Source organism: Tamandua tetradactyla, chromosome 3 (assembly GCF_023851605.1).
Source record: "Tamandua tetradactyla isolate mTamTet1 chromosome 3, mTamTet1.pri, whole genome shotgun sequence".
Taxonomy (NCBI): domain Eukaryota; kingdom Metazoa; phylum Chordata; class Mammalia; order Pilosa; family Myrmecophagidae; genus Tamandua; species Tamandua tetradactyla.
The window spans coordinates 60,596,115-60,610,923 of NC_135329.1; the positions used below are offsets into that span (position 1 = coordinate 60,596,115).

The 14,809-nt window shown below is 40.7% G+C and overlaps 2 long non-coding RNA genes across 2 annotated transcripts; both read right to left on the reverse strand.

Moving 5' to 3' along the window:
• Window positions 1–237: 237 nt before the first annotated feature.
• Window positions 238–4,050, reverse strand: LOC143676103 (uncharacterized). The gene is made up of 3 exons (XR_013171818.1): window positions 4,039–4,050; window positions 2,613–2,734; window positions 238–282 (listed from the first exon to the last, which is right to left on the reverse strand). It is a non-coding gene; the product is annotated as an uncharacterized LOC143676103 (long non-coding RNA).
• Window positions 4,051–4,426: 376 nt separating this feature from the next.
• LOC143676102 (uncharacterized) lies at window positions 4,427–4,792 on the reverse strand. Its single transcript, XR_013171817.1, has 2 exons — window positions 4,560–4,792; window positions 4,427–4,479 (listed from the first exon to the last, which is right to left on the reverse strand). It is a non-coding gene; the product is annotated as an uncharacterized LOC143676102 (long non-coding RNA).
• Window positions 4,793–14,809: the final 10,017 nt, after the last annotated feature.

Here is a 14,809-nt window from a genome sequence, read left to right on the forward strand (position 1 = left end):
ATGAGCTAACAGTAATATCTTAGTACCTTGCATCAATTGGATCAAAGGCACTACACCAATGATAAGCGTCAACAATGTGGTAGTATATGAGAATGCTCTATTTTTGTTTTTTTTTTCATTTTATTTTTTAATTGTTTCTTTCTTATTTTGGAATGTTGTAATTTTTTATTCTTAGAAAAAAGTTACAAGACACATGAACAAAATTTATTTTTCAGTTGTCGTTCTTTTCTCTCTGATGCGTCTCTGAAAGTGTATGTGATCAGCTGCAGATCAAAACTTCACCTTCAGAGAAAAAAACAATAACAAACAAAATAACAACAGCAATAGCACAAAAACGTTAAGTGAGAAGCAAGACAAGTACATAAAATATTTTCTATCTGTCAACATAACCCTGTGAGACTGTAAAGGTGGGAGAAGGTCAAGAGTCTCAATTAACAGGGCCGTTTTGGATATCTTGAACTTTATATTGCAATATGCTCCTATGGGATGTAAATGTGTCCTTGTTGTCATAAGTCAGGTTTTTGAAAATTTATTCCCATAATAATTAAATTAAGCCTAATTATAATTGATGCCTAAGCATCACCCCATGAAAACCTCCCCACGGCTCAAGTATGGCCTTGCACAAGACCAAACTCTGACATAGTTTTTACATGCATTTTCATGTTTCCTTTACTTTTTTTCTCCTGTCTTTGGACATATGCACACATTATCCATGCACCATTTTTTTTGTAGATACCTGTAATTTGTAAATTGCATTCGGAATTTAAATAAAAACATTTTTTAATTTAAAACAACTTTCTCATTTATCAAAGTCCAGATTAAATTAGTATTTATGAATCTCTCTATTAAGAGAAAGAGAAGGAAAACATTATGAGTAGCCTTATTGCAAATAATCTCTTGGTATCCAATCCCAATATCTTAGATAATTGAACCCTGAAGACATGTTCCTATTACCAGGCACATTATAACATCATCCACACCCAGATATACAGATGCAGACTTCCACTAGGCTCAGAGGGATTTTTCTCAGCACTGACAGGGCCCTGATTTCTGGTCCACATCTCTTCAAGTTGCTGTTCCAGTGTCCCTGGATGGTCTAGTTTAAGAGAAACATGCAAAAGACCTGCAGATGTGAAAAGGAATGTGGGTAAAATTTCTTTTCTGAAGAAGGGAGACGTAATTCTCCAAGTACATACAAAGAAAATGATCATCTTAAATCAAATTTTTTTCCAAGTAAAATCCAAACTCTTTTAAAGTCAACTTCATTGATGTTGCAAGTGATAACGATTCTGTGCATGGTCCTGTACACAGTGCCAAAAATATATATTACATTTTGCCTGAACTAGGAGAAAATAAAATGATCTCTTAAAGTGTAAAACAAGATTTCCTATGACCTCAGTTCCTGTGTAGTAGGGGCGAATCCAACTCAAGGCACAGTAAGGAATATGATCTTTGTTTACCACTGTGCATGCTCCTAGGTCTGGACCGTGGGCGGGTGCTCCACAGACCCCTTCCTGCAGGGGCAGTTTGTACCTCACTCATGGTGGCTTCCTTTAAAAGTGACACCTGCACAGTAATACATAATCATGTTCTGGGTGGTCATGGAGCTCAGCTTCAGGGAGAATTAATTTTTGAATGTGACTCTGGAGATGAAGAGTCAGCTCTGGCAGGATATGCAGAGCTTTGTACTCCCTACCAAACTGATGCCCCCATCTACGCTAGCCCTTTCTTGGAAGCTTCTGGATCCAAATCCAAGCCCAGAAGTAACAACTGGTAAAGGAGGCACTAGGTAAAGAGCAAGTGAGTAACAGGGTCTGCAAGGGCTTCACTTGTCCTCAGCCTGACCTTTGTAGCTGCAGTGGGTAGAGGACATCTGGTGAAATGGAGAGCCACGGAGTCACAATCAGAAGCTTCAGACTAGAAGCACTATTTTTTGACATCTCTGAAAGACTGACATGGGAGTGTAGTTAGCAGGCCAAGGATAGATACAGAGATCTCATGTTTTTCTTAATGATGACCATGTCTTTCCCAGAGGTCTCTAGCAAGAGCAAGAAAAATAACTGACACTCCCAAGTGTGACACCAAGCTTTCCCTAGATCACTGGATGGTTAATTTGTATCTAGGCCACCTGATGGCTTCAAGAGTCTGCAGGGAAGTCATAGTTGAGACTCACATACAACGAAACCACCTCAAGCAGCTTCTTTCCCCAGGTCTTGCCTCTTTGGCTTGCCAGGACACAGATTTAGGGAGCAAGGGAAGATGAGGAAGCAGAGTCCAAAGAATGGAGCTGGAATTATCGAGGTGAGAAGATGTCTATGAGTCCCATTGCTGTTGTTTAGTTCAATTTGCATGGTATTTATTAAGAAGGTGAGAATTAAGGTAAAATCACTGACATCTAAACCAAATTTGAAAGGCAGAGATAAAGTCATCAGATTAGGAAATGGTGCAGCTACTTGAGCCTCTGCAGAGAAGCAACAGAGCCAATGCCCAGGCCCTTTCCCAAGTTTTCTAGATAGTTCTACCTCTCCTGCCCTAGAGGTGGCATTGCCTCACTACATCTTGGAGGTGTCCTATCTCCCAGGGTTTTGTCCTGAAAATCTCTGAAGGCTTACCTGTTTGAGAGGAGATGAGGCTACAGGAGACTTCTTTCCCAGAGACTCCTGGAGAGCCTCTTTTGGTACTTCTTTAGCACTTCTCCTGAAGGACAGTGATATATACAGAAGCAGATGGAATGCTAGGAGCAGTAAAGGAAAAAGATAGGAAGAACCCAGGATACCTTGTAATACCTGAATATAAGGAAGTATTCACAGCATGCATGCATGCATACAGTCACACACACTTACTCACTTACCTATGCACACACAAATGCATACTGATTGGAATATTTCAAAGGGAGGAAGGGACCACCCTGAAAGAGCTCCCACTTGAATAAGCTAGAACAGTTTGAACATAAAAATAAATAATGTATTGGATTATAGCCCAAAGTATAAAATAAAGATCCAAGAAACCATTTCGTTATCTCAAATAATCTATGCAGATTCAGACAACCAAACTGACGAAGGAATTGAAGCCTAATTACCCTCCTCTTGGGTGTGCACTGTATCCAGTAACTCAGTCCCAGAGAATAGAGTATGGAAAGGGACAGATAGTAAATCTACATTTAAAGGTGGAAACCACCACCCCAGCCAAGTGAGGGGATTGACCATCATGAGTGCTGACTCATGTTGATGTCATGCGTCCTCTGGTATGACACGAGGGCCTCTTTGACACTCTTCCCCTGACCCTTATCACAGTGCAACCATAAGAAAACATTTAAAACCCAAAATGGAGTTCATTCTTCAAAATATCTAAACACACAAGGCAAGAATGAGAAATATTCATACATCAGGGAAAGGAGAAATGAAACTAAAATTCAACATATGCACAAGACTGGAAATATCAGAAAGAGGACATATATAGAAAAATTGGCAACATATAAAGCCTATTGTTTATTATTGTTATCATTAAGAGTAAGTTTTTATCAATGTCCTATGGATATATAAGAGGTCCATAGTAGGAGAAACTAGATATGTAATCTATGGCAATTTTCTTTGCATTTTCTCAGTTTTTCTGAAAATCTACAGCTCTGATTTAGATGAAAATATATTTTCATATAAATATGAAAATATATTTTCACATAAAATATGAAAATCTATTTTGCAAAGAAAAAGAAATGAAAGCTTAATAATTTGGTCTTTCCCTAACTTGGTTTCAATTTTTAGAAAGAAGAGAAAGTCATTATTTGACAGAGATATTCAGGTGTTTCTTGAGTTACTAGCTCAGATGAGCTAGAAAAGGTCACACTGGAATCTTAATCAAAGCCCTAAGTAAGGGGATGGAGGGGATGGAGACAGTGACCTCATTTTCCCTCTTAATGTGAACCAAATGCAAGCTGTGATTTGCCCTGACATTGCACTGGGGACTGAAATGAAGGAGAATCCAGGAAAAGGGAAGTGAAGTCCTGAGGGAATTGGGGTTAGGACAAAGGAAGTACCAGACCCTGAGAGGAAACCATTCCCCTGCCTGCGTCTGTTCCTGGGGCTGATCCTCCTCCTGGTGGTCCCGGAGGCATCTTGCAGTCCATCCCCTCCTGCAGGGGAGGTTTGTGTCTGGGTTCACACTGCCTTCCTCTCACTGTGTTTTTTGCACAGTAATAGGTGGCTGTGTCCTCAGCACTCATGGAGCTCAGCTGCAGAGAGTACTCATTCTTGGATGTGTCAGCAGTGATGGAGATGCGGCCTTGGAAGGCTGGGTTGTAGTATGTGCTCCCACTCCAGTACCCCATCCACTCCGGCCCTTTCCCAGGACGCTGACGGATCCAATTCCAAGAATAACTGCTTGTGACAGAGCCCCCAGAGGCGGTGCAGGTGAGGGAGAGGGTCTGCGAGGGTTTCACCAGCCCTGGGCCTGACTCCCGCAGTGTCAACTCAGACAGAACACCTGGGGACAAAGAGAGTCATTAGGAGTCAGTCCCATCACACAAGCAAGCTCTGTGAACACTTGGACCCCCTAAACCTTACCCAAGGGAGCTGCCAGCAGGCAGAGGAGGAGCTCCAGTATCTGCATTGTCACGAAGACCATGAAGACCCACCACACAGGCCCAGGCTGTGAAGGGGGATTTCATCTGTGAGCCACCAGGGTGATTTGCATGTGGTATCCCTGGGGGTAAAAGAGGCTGAACTAGTGGCAGTCACTGGGATTCCACGTGCCCCAGTGCTGGGTGAGGATAAAGGCTGAGCTTGCCTCTGGTTGACCTGGGATCCAGCCCTGGCTGTATCGTTCTCTAGACCTTTTACTCTTGGGAGAGTTTCTGCAGTCTGAGCATAGAGAGCTGCCTCCAATCCACAACGCAGCTTGTGGAATACCTCCACAGCGTGGAACCTGTGTACATCTCAGTCTGAGTCTCCAGGCACTCTTTCCCGAGTGTCTGTAACCAAAGGGGGTAATAATATTAGGAGTCATATCCCAGCATTGGTATAAGAAATTACCTCATCCATGTCAAACCCTTAGAAGTGCGCCTGACAGGAAATAACCAATCATAATTGAGAAAATTCCACATCAACTTTAGGATGGGAGGCAAATGTAGAGAGCAGGGCAAAGCAGCCCTCAGATTGTAGGAGGCCAGGACTGGCACCTTCAAAGGGAAATAGTGGCAGCTCCATCAGTAAGTGGGCACAGAGTCAGAGTATGTGGGATGAAGGAAGCCCTAAACAGTGGGTGCTCCCATCAGTGTCCTTACCATGCCCTGCTCTTCTCTCATAGAGTGTCTGCACAGAGCAAGAGCCTCTCACAATTTCCTGGATCCTGGCACCCAAGGTTGCATGAATGGAACATCACTGTCTATATGACCAGGAGGACTGATCCTGGGTGCTCCTCAAACCCTCCCCACCCTGCCTTTCCAAGGAGGAGCTGTGACAGGAGGCTCCAGAGCATATCCCTGTCTGTGAGTTCAGCTTCCATGATCTCAGTGGATGACACTATTGACTGGCTTCTCAGACCCCAGAGTTGCCAAGGGCACTAATGCAAATGGGCTGACTCTGCAGGAGAAGGTGGGCTCTTGAGGACTTGAATGTCATGAGGGTGTTATGGAAGATGTGGGTATCGATCTTGCCGAAGGGGAGTTTTTGAAAAACATTTTAAGTTGCACCTCAATCTCCCAACATCATTCTCTATCCCAGGAAAAGTGTTAGTGGTCTCTTTCTTTATACCGTGAGTGTAATGGAAATTGGGTGAGTGGTCTCTTTCTGTACTGCATGATTGTTATGGAAATTTCCCTTTTACTTGGGTCGGGTGACATGGTCTATGTGCTCAAGGACATGACAATTTGTGCAAATACAGGCATTGCCCAACTGGAAAGGAGTGTTACCAAAATTTCCATGAGTAGGATGTTTAGATCTCCAGTGGATTTCTGTTATAGAGAATCCAGGTGGTTAGCAGCCAGTCTTATAGTTGCCTACAGGAAGTGATAGTGCATTTATATTAAAACTGACCAAAAGGAGATTTATAAACCTAATATGACAGTGGTCAAAAGTGAGTTCCCTCTACAACTTTCCATAGGCCAAGAAAGTTTGGCCACATATAATGATTCTATAATCATTTTCTTTGTGAGTTTTCTGACTCATTAAAACTACTACGATTATGAATTTTGAGGAAATCTCCAAAGTACAGGCACATAAACAAGGAAAAGCAAAAAAGTACTTGAAAAATAAATTAGCTGGGACTATAGGAACAAATGAAATAAATAATCCTATAGTAAATTATTGCAATAAATATAATTTTGATGTTACTGAAAAAATGAATCAAAAGGAATCCTAAAACTAAGATCTAAATTTGAGAAAGAGAACAGGAAATCATACAATTATAGGTAGGAGAATGGAAAGTTAATGCTTTTCTGTGTTTTAAAAAAAATTGAGAAGTGGAGAAAAACATTTAGAAGATTAAGTTGAAATAATTTCAAAGAATATAGAGCAAAAAGAGAATTTTTTGAAAGAAAGAAACAATTGGAATAATATTCCAAATATGGCTGTACCATATTTAGTTTTTATCCATTAACATGTGGGAGAGACATTTTCATTGTTTCTAGCTTTTGAGGATTATGAATAAAGATGCTAAGAGCATTTGAGTGTATGCATTTGTAGAAATTAATTTTCAAATCAGTTGGGAAAATAAGAGCACCTTTGCTTGATTGTGTGGTAAGCCTAGGTTAACTTTGTAAGAAGCTGTCAAACTGTATCCAAAGTGGCTGCACCATTTTGGATTCCTACCAGCAATGTTGTAGCGTTCTGCATCCTCACCTGCAAATGACATTATCAATTTTGTGTTTTGGGTGCCCAGGAGTACCGTCTGTGAAATATACTTTTGAGTCATCTAAGATATTCCTGATGGCAACATCAACATATCTGTCTTTTAATTGTATTGGGCAGTGTAGTCCTTCACTGAGTGGGAAGATTCAGTTGTCAGCTTGGCCAGGTGAAGATGCCTAGATATACTGCTGTGGACATGAGCTGATGGCATGTGAACCTCATCTGTTCCTGGTTACATCTGCAGTTGGCTAGGAGGTGTGCCTGCTGCAATGAATGATCTCTGATTTAATTGGCTGGTGCTTAAATGAGAGATCTCAATGTAACACAGGCAAAGAAGCTCTGAATACCTCATCTCAGCACTCCCAGCTCAGCCCAGGCCTTGGGAGATGCAGAAAGAAATCACCCTGGGAAAAGTTGTTGGAACTCAGAGGGCCCGAGAGAAGGCCAGCAGAGACCATCCTGTGCCTTCCCACGTAAGAAAGAACTTCAGTTGAAAGTCAGCTGCCTTTCCTCTGAAGAACTAACAAAATAAATCCCCTTTTATTGGAAGCCATTCTATCTCTGGTGTGTTGCATTCCAGCAGCTAGCAAAGTAGAACAGATGGGTAGAAGATGGAGGTCTTGTTGGGACCTCACAGATTTCTGAGGCCTCAGGTGCTAGATGCACAGACGTAGGGGAGGGAAGTCAAGTTTGAAGCCCTTTGCTTTCCTCATTTTGCTGCTGAAGGCCTGTAGGTGGCACTCTGACCATAGGAGATGAACTCATTCAGCCTTCTCTGACTACAGTAATGTTTCCTGGTTCTGGAAATGAAGAGTTAATTTTCCATCTGGTTAATGCCCAAGTATATAGTGAAGTTCCTCAACCTCTTGGACATGCTAAGGATATCCTGATCTGGGTCTTCCCTTGAGAAGGTTAATGCTTATTCTCTGATGAAGAATTCCTTCATCAAATTGGAGAGAATTTTGAGATCACGACATATATATCCATTCTAGTTTCTGGGTCATCTGTGTTTCATAGGACATACTTCTAATGCCATGCAATTTAAAATGAATGATTAATACTTTGATTCCTCCCTTTCCCTAACCCAACTTCTGGCAGAAGTAAAATTTTATTTATTGCAGAAGCCAGAACTGAAGTTGGGCCCAGTGACGAACACCCATGGGTGACCTGGTCACATGTATCTGATGATCTGCTCTTGCGGTTTAGAGAGTGGAAATAGTGGCCGCAGCAGCAGCTACCTCACCATGCCTACTTTTGCACAGCTCAGACTGCAGATGGGAACATATGGTCAGGGAATCCTAGTGCCTCCTAGAAAAACAGACTTTCTTTACAACACAAACAAACATGCAAGCACAATTAACAGATACCTTGATTTGAAAATCAAAAATCGTATATTCTGACTTTAGCTTGGGTGTAGGGTATAGACAGTTGGTTCTTTAAGAATATGCAGTGTACCTACAGGTGGAAGAAGTGTCTTCAGAGCAGCAACAGGAGAGGAGTTCAGGGTGGAGTGATTGAGGCAGGAGAAGAGGAGCAGGAAAGATGTGTCCTCAGTCAGTGTGGGAATGATCTCTTCTAAGACTGATTCCAGCAGGTATGTTACAAATATGGAACTTTTAAGGAATTAAAAATAAAAAAGTAAACATTTATTAAAATATTCTTTAAAGAGGGAAAAGGTATTGTTCAAATTTATACTAACACTTTATGACAAATATTGACACTATTATGTATGAATTTAAATTTCTTGATCATTTAAGGCCTGCAAGGAGTTTGGTAAGCATTTACTGTGGTGAATTTAGTTTTCCCATCATACTCTAGGAGGTCATGTTGAGAAGCTCCCTAAGACAATGTGACTATTTTGAAATATCAGGTTCCTTTAATAATAATAAATTCTGTGTCAAATAAAGAAAAGAAAGAGCTTTATGTCCACAATAACTTCCCCTCTAGGTGGCACATGGTATTTACAGCAAACAGTCAGGGTCTGCCAACCCTGCTGACATGATTAGGGTGGAAGAACCAAGTCATTAATCTCTTGCTTCAGTAAGATCCACAGAGTCCCAACTCTGTTCTGGGTGTCCAGGAGTACCGTCTGTGAACTACACTTTTGAGGCATTTAAGATGTTCCCGATGGCAGCATCCACATGTTTGTCTTCTAGTTGTATTGGGCAGTGTAGTCCTTCACTGAGTTGGAAGAATGGACCTCCTGGCACCTGGAGTCAGCATCCACTCTCGGGTGTTTGCTGGGCTGGCTGGACACTGAAATGATCTCATGCAAAAGCAGATGACCTGGTCCAACTGTCTCCAAAAACAGTCCCTGGACACCACATACTTAACCAGCAGGAATTATATTTACTTTCTTTCATCCTAATTAAGACATGTAGCAAAACTGGAAATGCTTACATGGCCGTCTTGGAATGTCTCATCATTTAACTATTCAGTTTTGACCATGGGTTGTAGGCCTTACTGACTGTAGGTTGTCTTCAGATTAGGAGGTTGCATAAATAGACACTGCAGGTATGCTGAGATATGGGGTTTGGGAGGCAGGGCAGGCAGAGTCAGCAGTGGGCACCCGATTCCATTAGATTCGGGGATGTAGTCAAGGGCAATTCACTAATTATCAAATCACATTTGCAATAAAATAATTCTTCAAACTTGATTTCACTATCTCTCACACAGTAATACATGGCCGCGTCATCCACAGTCACACTGCTCAGCTGCATTCAGAACTGGTTCTTGAATGTGTCCTAGTGATGGAAATGTGGCTCTTTTAGGATAAGCTATAGTACATGTCCCCATAATAACATATGTCCCCGATTCACGGCAATCCTTTCCTGAAACTGGCAGATCCAATATCAGCAGTAACAACTGGTTTTGATGGAGAATCCAGAGACAGAGCAGGTGAGGGACAGGGTCTGTGAGGGCTTCCCCAGTCCTGGGCCTGATCCTGTAGCTATACCTGGGGCTGGACACCTGGGGAAAAGGAGAGGAACCATAGCGAGTTACAACCGTACAGTACAGCCCATGGCCTCATTTTTTAAATCATGTAAATTATCACATGAGGGAGTTGCTAATACGCAGAGCAAGAGAAACAGCAGTCTCGTGGTTTTCTTCATAAAGTCCCTGACTTCCTCAGACCACTGCCCTGAGTGAGAAGTCAGGCTGATTTGCCCACTCCTGCTTCCCTACATGGCTTGAAGAGAGATTTGCATGTAGGCGTCCCTGAAACTACAAGAGGACAGCAAAGGGCTCAGGGTGCATGGGGAAGGCTCTTAGAGCAGTTCTCTCCTTATTTCTCTGACCCTGGTAGAGAGAAAAGTGATTTGATTAGTGTGTAAGCAGCATTATGAACAATCCAATAACAAATGACAGTATTCCAGCATTAGCATGGATTTCATCAATTTGGATTAGGGAAGATATATATTAACATACAGGAACTGAATAGATGGATTTAGAAGTATAAGGTTTACCCAATGTTCCATGCCTCTTTTTATATATGCAGGGAAAGATAGTTTCCTAAATTCACCAGGGAAGAGGTGGGGTGGGGAAAGAAAAAAATTATGGCATGCAGGAGGCCAAGATATGTATTTAGAACTGAGGCACAAATGATTCTTTGATTGTTAAAATCTTCTAAAATTGATATTTATTTCAAATCCAAGGAAAGTTTAATCATGTATTTCTGAAACTCCCATTGTACATGTACACACATTTAAAATAAAGCAGTATTAATTTTTTAAAAAAGCTAACTTGCAATAACAGTTAGATACATTTGATCCTTCACTGTTATATTAGATGTTATCAAATTGCATTTGCAAGACATATTCTGTTGCATAACAAATGGCCCAAAGGATTTACAATTACATTGATTATTTCACATTTTCTATGGGGCATGGATTCTGCATTGGCTTGCCTTTACAGTTTTTGCTCAAGATCCTTCATGAAGTTGCAGTCAAAACATCAGTCCAAGCTGAAGTTGTCTTCAGGCTAAACAGTGACTGGAGAAACTATTTGTGGAGAAGCAACTTGTGAGTCCAGCCAGCTACTGGCTGGTCATTGAAAGTCCCCATGGTCACCATACCTTGTGCCCCTGATAGGTGTTGAATACAAGGTCATTTCTTGCCCCTCCCTGGACTTAGCTGTCATAGACTTCATCTCAGTGCAGACCTCAGTGCTGGTCCCATGTGCTTCCTGCCTTTCCACTAAAGGAAGAGAGCTTGACTTCTATTCTTCTCCAGCATGAAGATTATTTCTCTGGTGGCCAAGAGAGTTTCTTGTCACTTTCCCACATCCAACGTATCTGATTATAGAAGGTACTGCATGGGTGATTTTGACTTGTGCTTGCCCCAGTGCATTGAAATACATCTTGGATGCACTTGCCACAAGGAGGGTTTGGGGGTCTCTCTTGTCCCCTGCCCTGTTCCTGTTCTTTCTCCCAAACACCCAGTGTGAGCCCATGAAAACAGCTGTAGATCCATCCCTATTGTATCTGGGTTGCTCCTCTTGATAGTTCATATATGGTTATATAGCTCTCAGTTCTTATTTTACCAAAGTCTGCAGATTAATTAGATTAAGAATATTGCCTGAAATTTATATCCTAACATTTATCAACGAATTCATTTTTTTTTTCACTTGTGCAAACACCAGGAAGCTAACTTGGGTCTTCAGCATGGCAGGTGAGAGCTCTGCCACTAAGTCACTTTTGCCCACCCTCAACCAATTCATTTTTAAAACAACTATTCCATAGGCTTAATTCTGGAGAAAGTTTATAATACATTTATCAACCTCTGATGTTTGACTACAACCCATATTATCTATTAACAGATGTTATCAATGTATCTCAAAGCTGTCATAATAATTTTATACTTAAATTTTATACCCTAGAAAAGCCATGTTTTAATCCTAATCTCATCTGGTCAAGGAAGCCATTTCTTCTAATTCCTATTCAATACTGTATGTTTGAAAGTGTAATTAGATCATCTCCCTGGAGATGTGATGTTATCAAGAGTGGTTGTTAAACTGGATTAGGTGATGACATGTCTCCACCCATTTGGGTGGGTCTTGATTAGTTTCTGAAGTCCTGTAAAAGAGGAAACATTTTGGAGAATGAGAGATTCAGAGAGAGCAGAGCAGAATAACATAGCTACGAGAAGCAGAGTCCACCAGCCAGCAACCTTTGGAGATGAAGAAGGAAAGTGCCTCCTGGGGAGCTTCATGAAACAGGAAACCAGGAGAAGAAGCAGGCAGATGACTCCATGTTTGCCATGTGCCCTTCCAGATGAGAGAAGGACCCTGACTGTATGCACCATGTGCCTGCTCAATTGAGAGAGAAACCCTGAACTTCATCGGTCTTTTCTTGAACCAAGGTATCTTTCCCTGGATGGATGTCTTTGATTGGACATTTCTATAGACTTATTTTAATTGGGACATTTTCTCGGTCTCAGAACTATAAACTAGCAACTTATTCAATCCCCCTTTTTAAAAGTCACTCTGTTTCTGGTATTTTGCATTCTGGCAGCTAGCAAACTAGAACAATAGCCCACACTCATTTCTGAAAACCCAAGGAAACTCATTTTGGGATGAACTCACTGGGCAGAGAAAGAGACACAGCAATTCCATATTTTTCTTCTAGGGGACCCATTGTTCATCAAGAGATTGAGAAATCCCCTAGAATGAGCTGAGACTCAGCATCAAGGGAGTGAGAAAACCTTCTCGACCAAAAGGGGGAAGAGCGAAATGAGACAAAATAAAGTGTCAATGGCTGAGAGATTCGAAACAGAGTTGAGAGTTTATCCTGGAGATTATTCTATGCATTAAATAGATATCACTTTGTTAGTCAAGATGTAATGGAGAAGCTGGAGGTAACTGCCTGAAAATGTAAAGCTGTGTTCCAGTAGCCATGTTTCTTGAAGATGATCATATGATGATATAGCTTTCACAATGTGACTGTGTGATTGGGAAAACCTTGTATCTGATGCTCCTTTTATCAACAGATGAGTGCTAGTGGTCAGTTGGTATGTATGAATTTTTTCTGTTGTCTTATTTCTTTTCTTGAATTGATGCAAATGTTCTAAGAAATGATCATGATGATGAATATGAAACTATGTGATGATATTGCAAATTACTGATTATTTATGTAGAATGGAATGATCATATATTTAGAATGTTCGTGTTTCTTTGTTGTCTTATTTTTTTACAATGTTGAAATTAATAAAAAAATAAAACCAAAAAACAAATAAATTTTCATTGCTTAACCAACCTATTTCATGGTGTTTGCTTTGAACAGCCTAGGAGAACACAAATTGCATATTAAAATGCTTGTTAAATTTCCTGAAAGAAGAAACAGAATAACTAGTTATAGAATAATAGAGGAGTAAGTGGTAGAAATATAATTGACTTTTATCGTATGCTCACACATGACAAGCAGTCATATGAAGGTAAGACAGGAAGGGTACCTTGGTCAGGAGGGCAGCTGTTGGAGTTCCTTGAGATTGGATAAATCTATTACATTTTTAGAATAGTTCAGGGAGCAAGATCTTCCTGCCTGAATTTCACATTTGCCCTTATGCATACACCTGTCTGTGCATACATATGTTTGTGCAATTCTAAATCCATTGTTTACCAAGATTGATGTAAATTGAAATTAAATATATATATATATATATATATATATATATATATATATATATAATGAAAACTCACCAATGAGCCTTGAAAGGTGCCGCAAGGCTTACCTCTCTGTGCCTCTCTAGCCTCTCTCAAGAGCAGGATCTTTACATTCCTTGGGTCATCCTGAGCTTCTCTAACAGGTCTCCTCAGCATCTTTATCTGAAAATTACAAGGCGTATGGACATAATGTGGCAACTACACCCCATTGACAAATATTTCCTATTTCAGACTCCTCTTTGTCTCCTTTTCTTGATCTCCTTTAACTGTATATTATCTATCCAACTATCTATGTTATGATCATCATCACCACCTATCATCTATCTCCTCACATTATTTTTTCATCCTTTCATCATTTTAACAAACGTGTCATCTTCTTGTTGGAAATGTCTTGTTATCAACCAAGCAGTTTATCTTGGAGAATGTTTTCCCCACCTTCTTACAAGATGGTAGAGAACAATTTATCTAGAGGGAATATAGAGGATGACAAGGCCAAGAGACTCATCACAAAGAAACAGAACGAATTCACAGCAATCAGGATTTACTTAAAAATACACAGCAAAGATTTTCAGACTTAATATAGAGGAGGGATGAATGGATGACATATAGTAAAAATAAGTGAAAATTATTCCTGAATAGCATCAACCCCCAAAGTGGAGGAACCAGTGAGCACTAAATGACACTGTTGTGAACTTTTTATCACGTCACTGTATTCTGAACACTGGATTAATTATGGTACCAGGTCAGTGGTTATCCAGAAAACAACACTGCAATTCCTATGTAGAAAGGTACTATGTCAAAGCTGAGAGATGCATATAAATTGAGATATGGAAAACCTGGATATTAGGTAAACTTAATTGTCCTCTTTTCCTCAGGGTCTTCATACAAATACATGAAGTGCAGCAGATGTTGTGATGTGAGTTCTCCTTGCCTCTGAGACCTCAACAAGGCACTAACGTAAAGATAGGGAGACAAGGGGCTTCCCTAGAGGCAATGATGTGCCAACCCTCTACAAACTCAATCAGTACCAAAATTTTTGGCTCTCAGCTTGATTTTTTCCTGCTTGTTACAGAAAACACGAGGTGTTCCTGTTTAAATCTTGGTCCAGGCGGGAAGGCATTGACAGGTATCAGTGGGACATGGTGTTCAAAGGCATGGGAAGTAAGGCTTCTGGGAAGAGACTCTCCTCCAGCTCTTACTATGTGACCTTTTGTGTGAACATCACCTCTCTCGACTTCCTTTGCTTTATCTGCAATGTTGGTGTAATGACAAAATATAGCATCAGATATTATGAAGACTAATTCAGG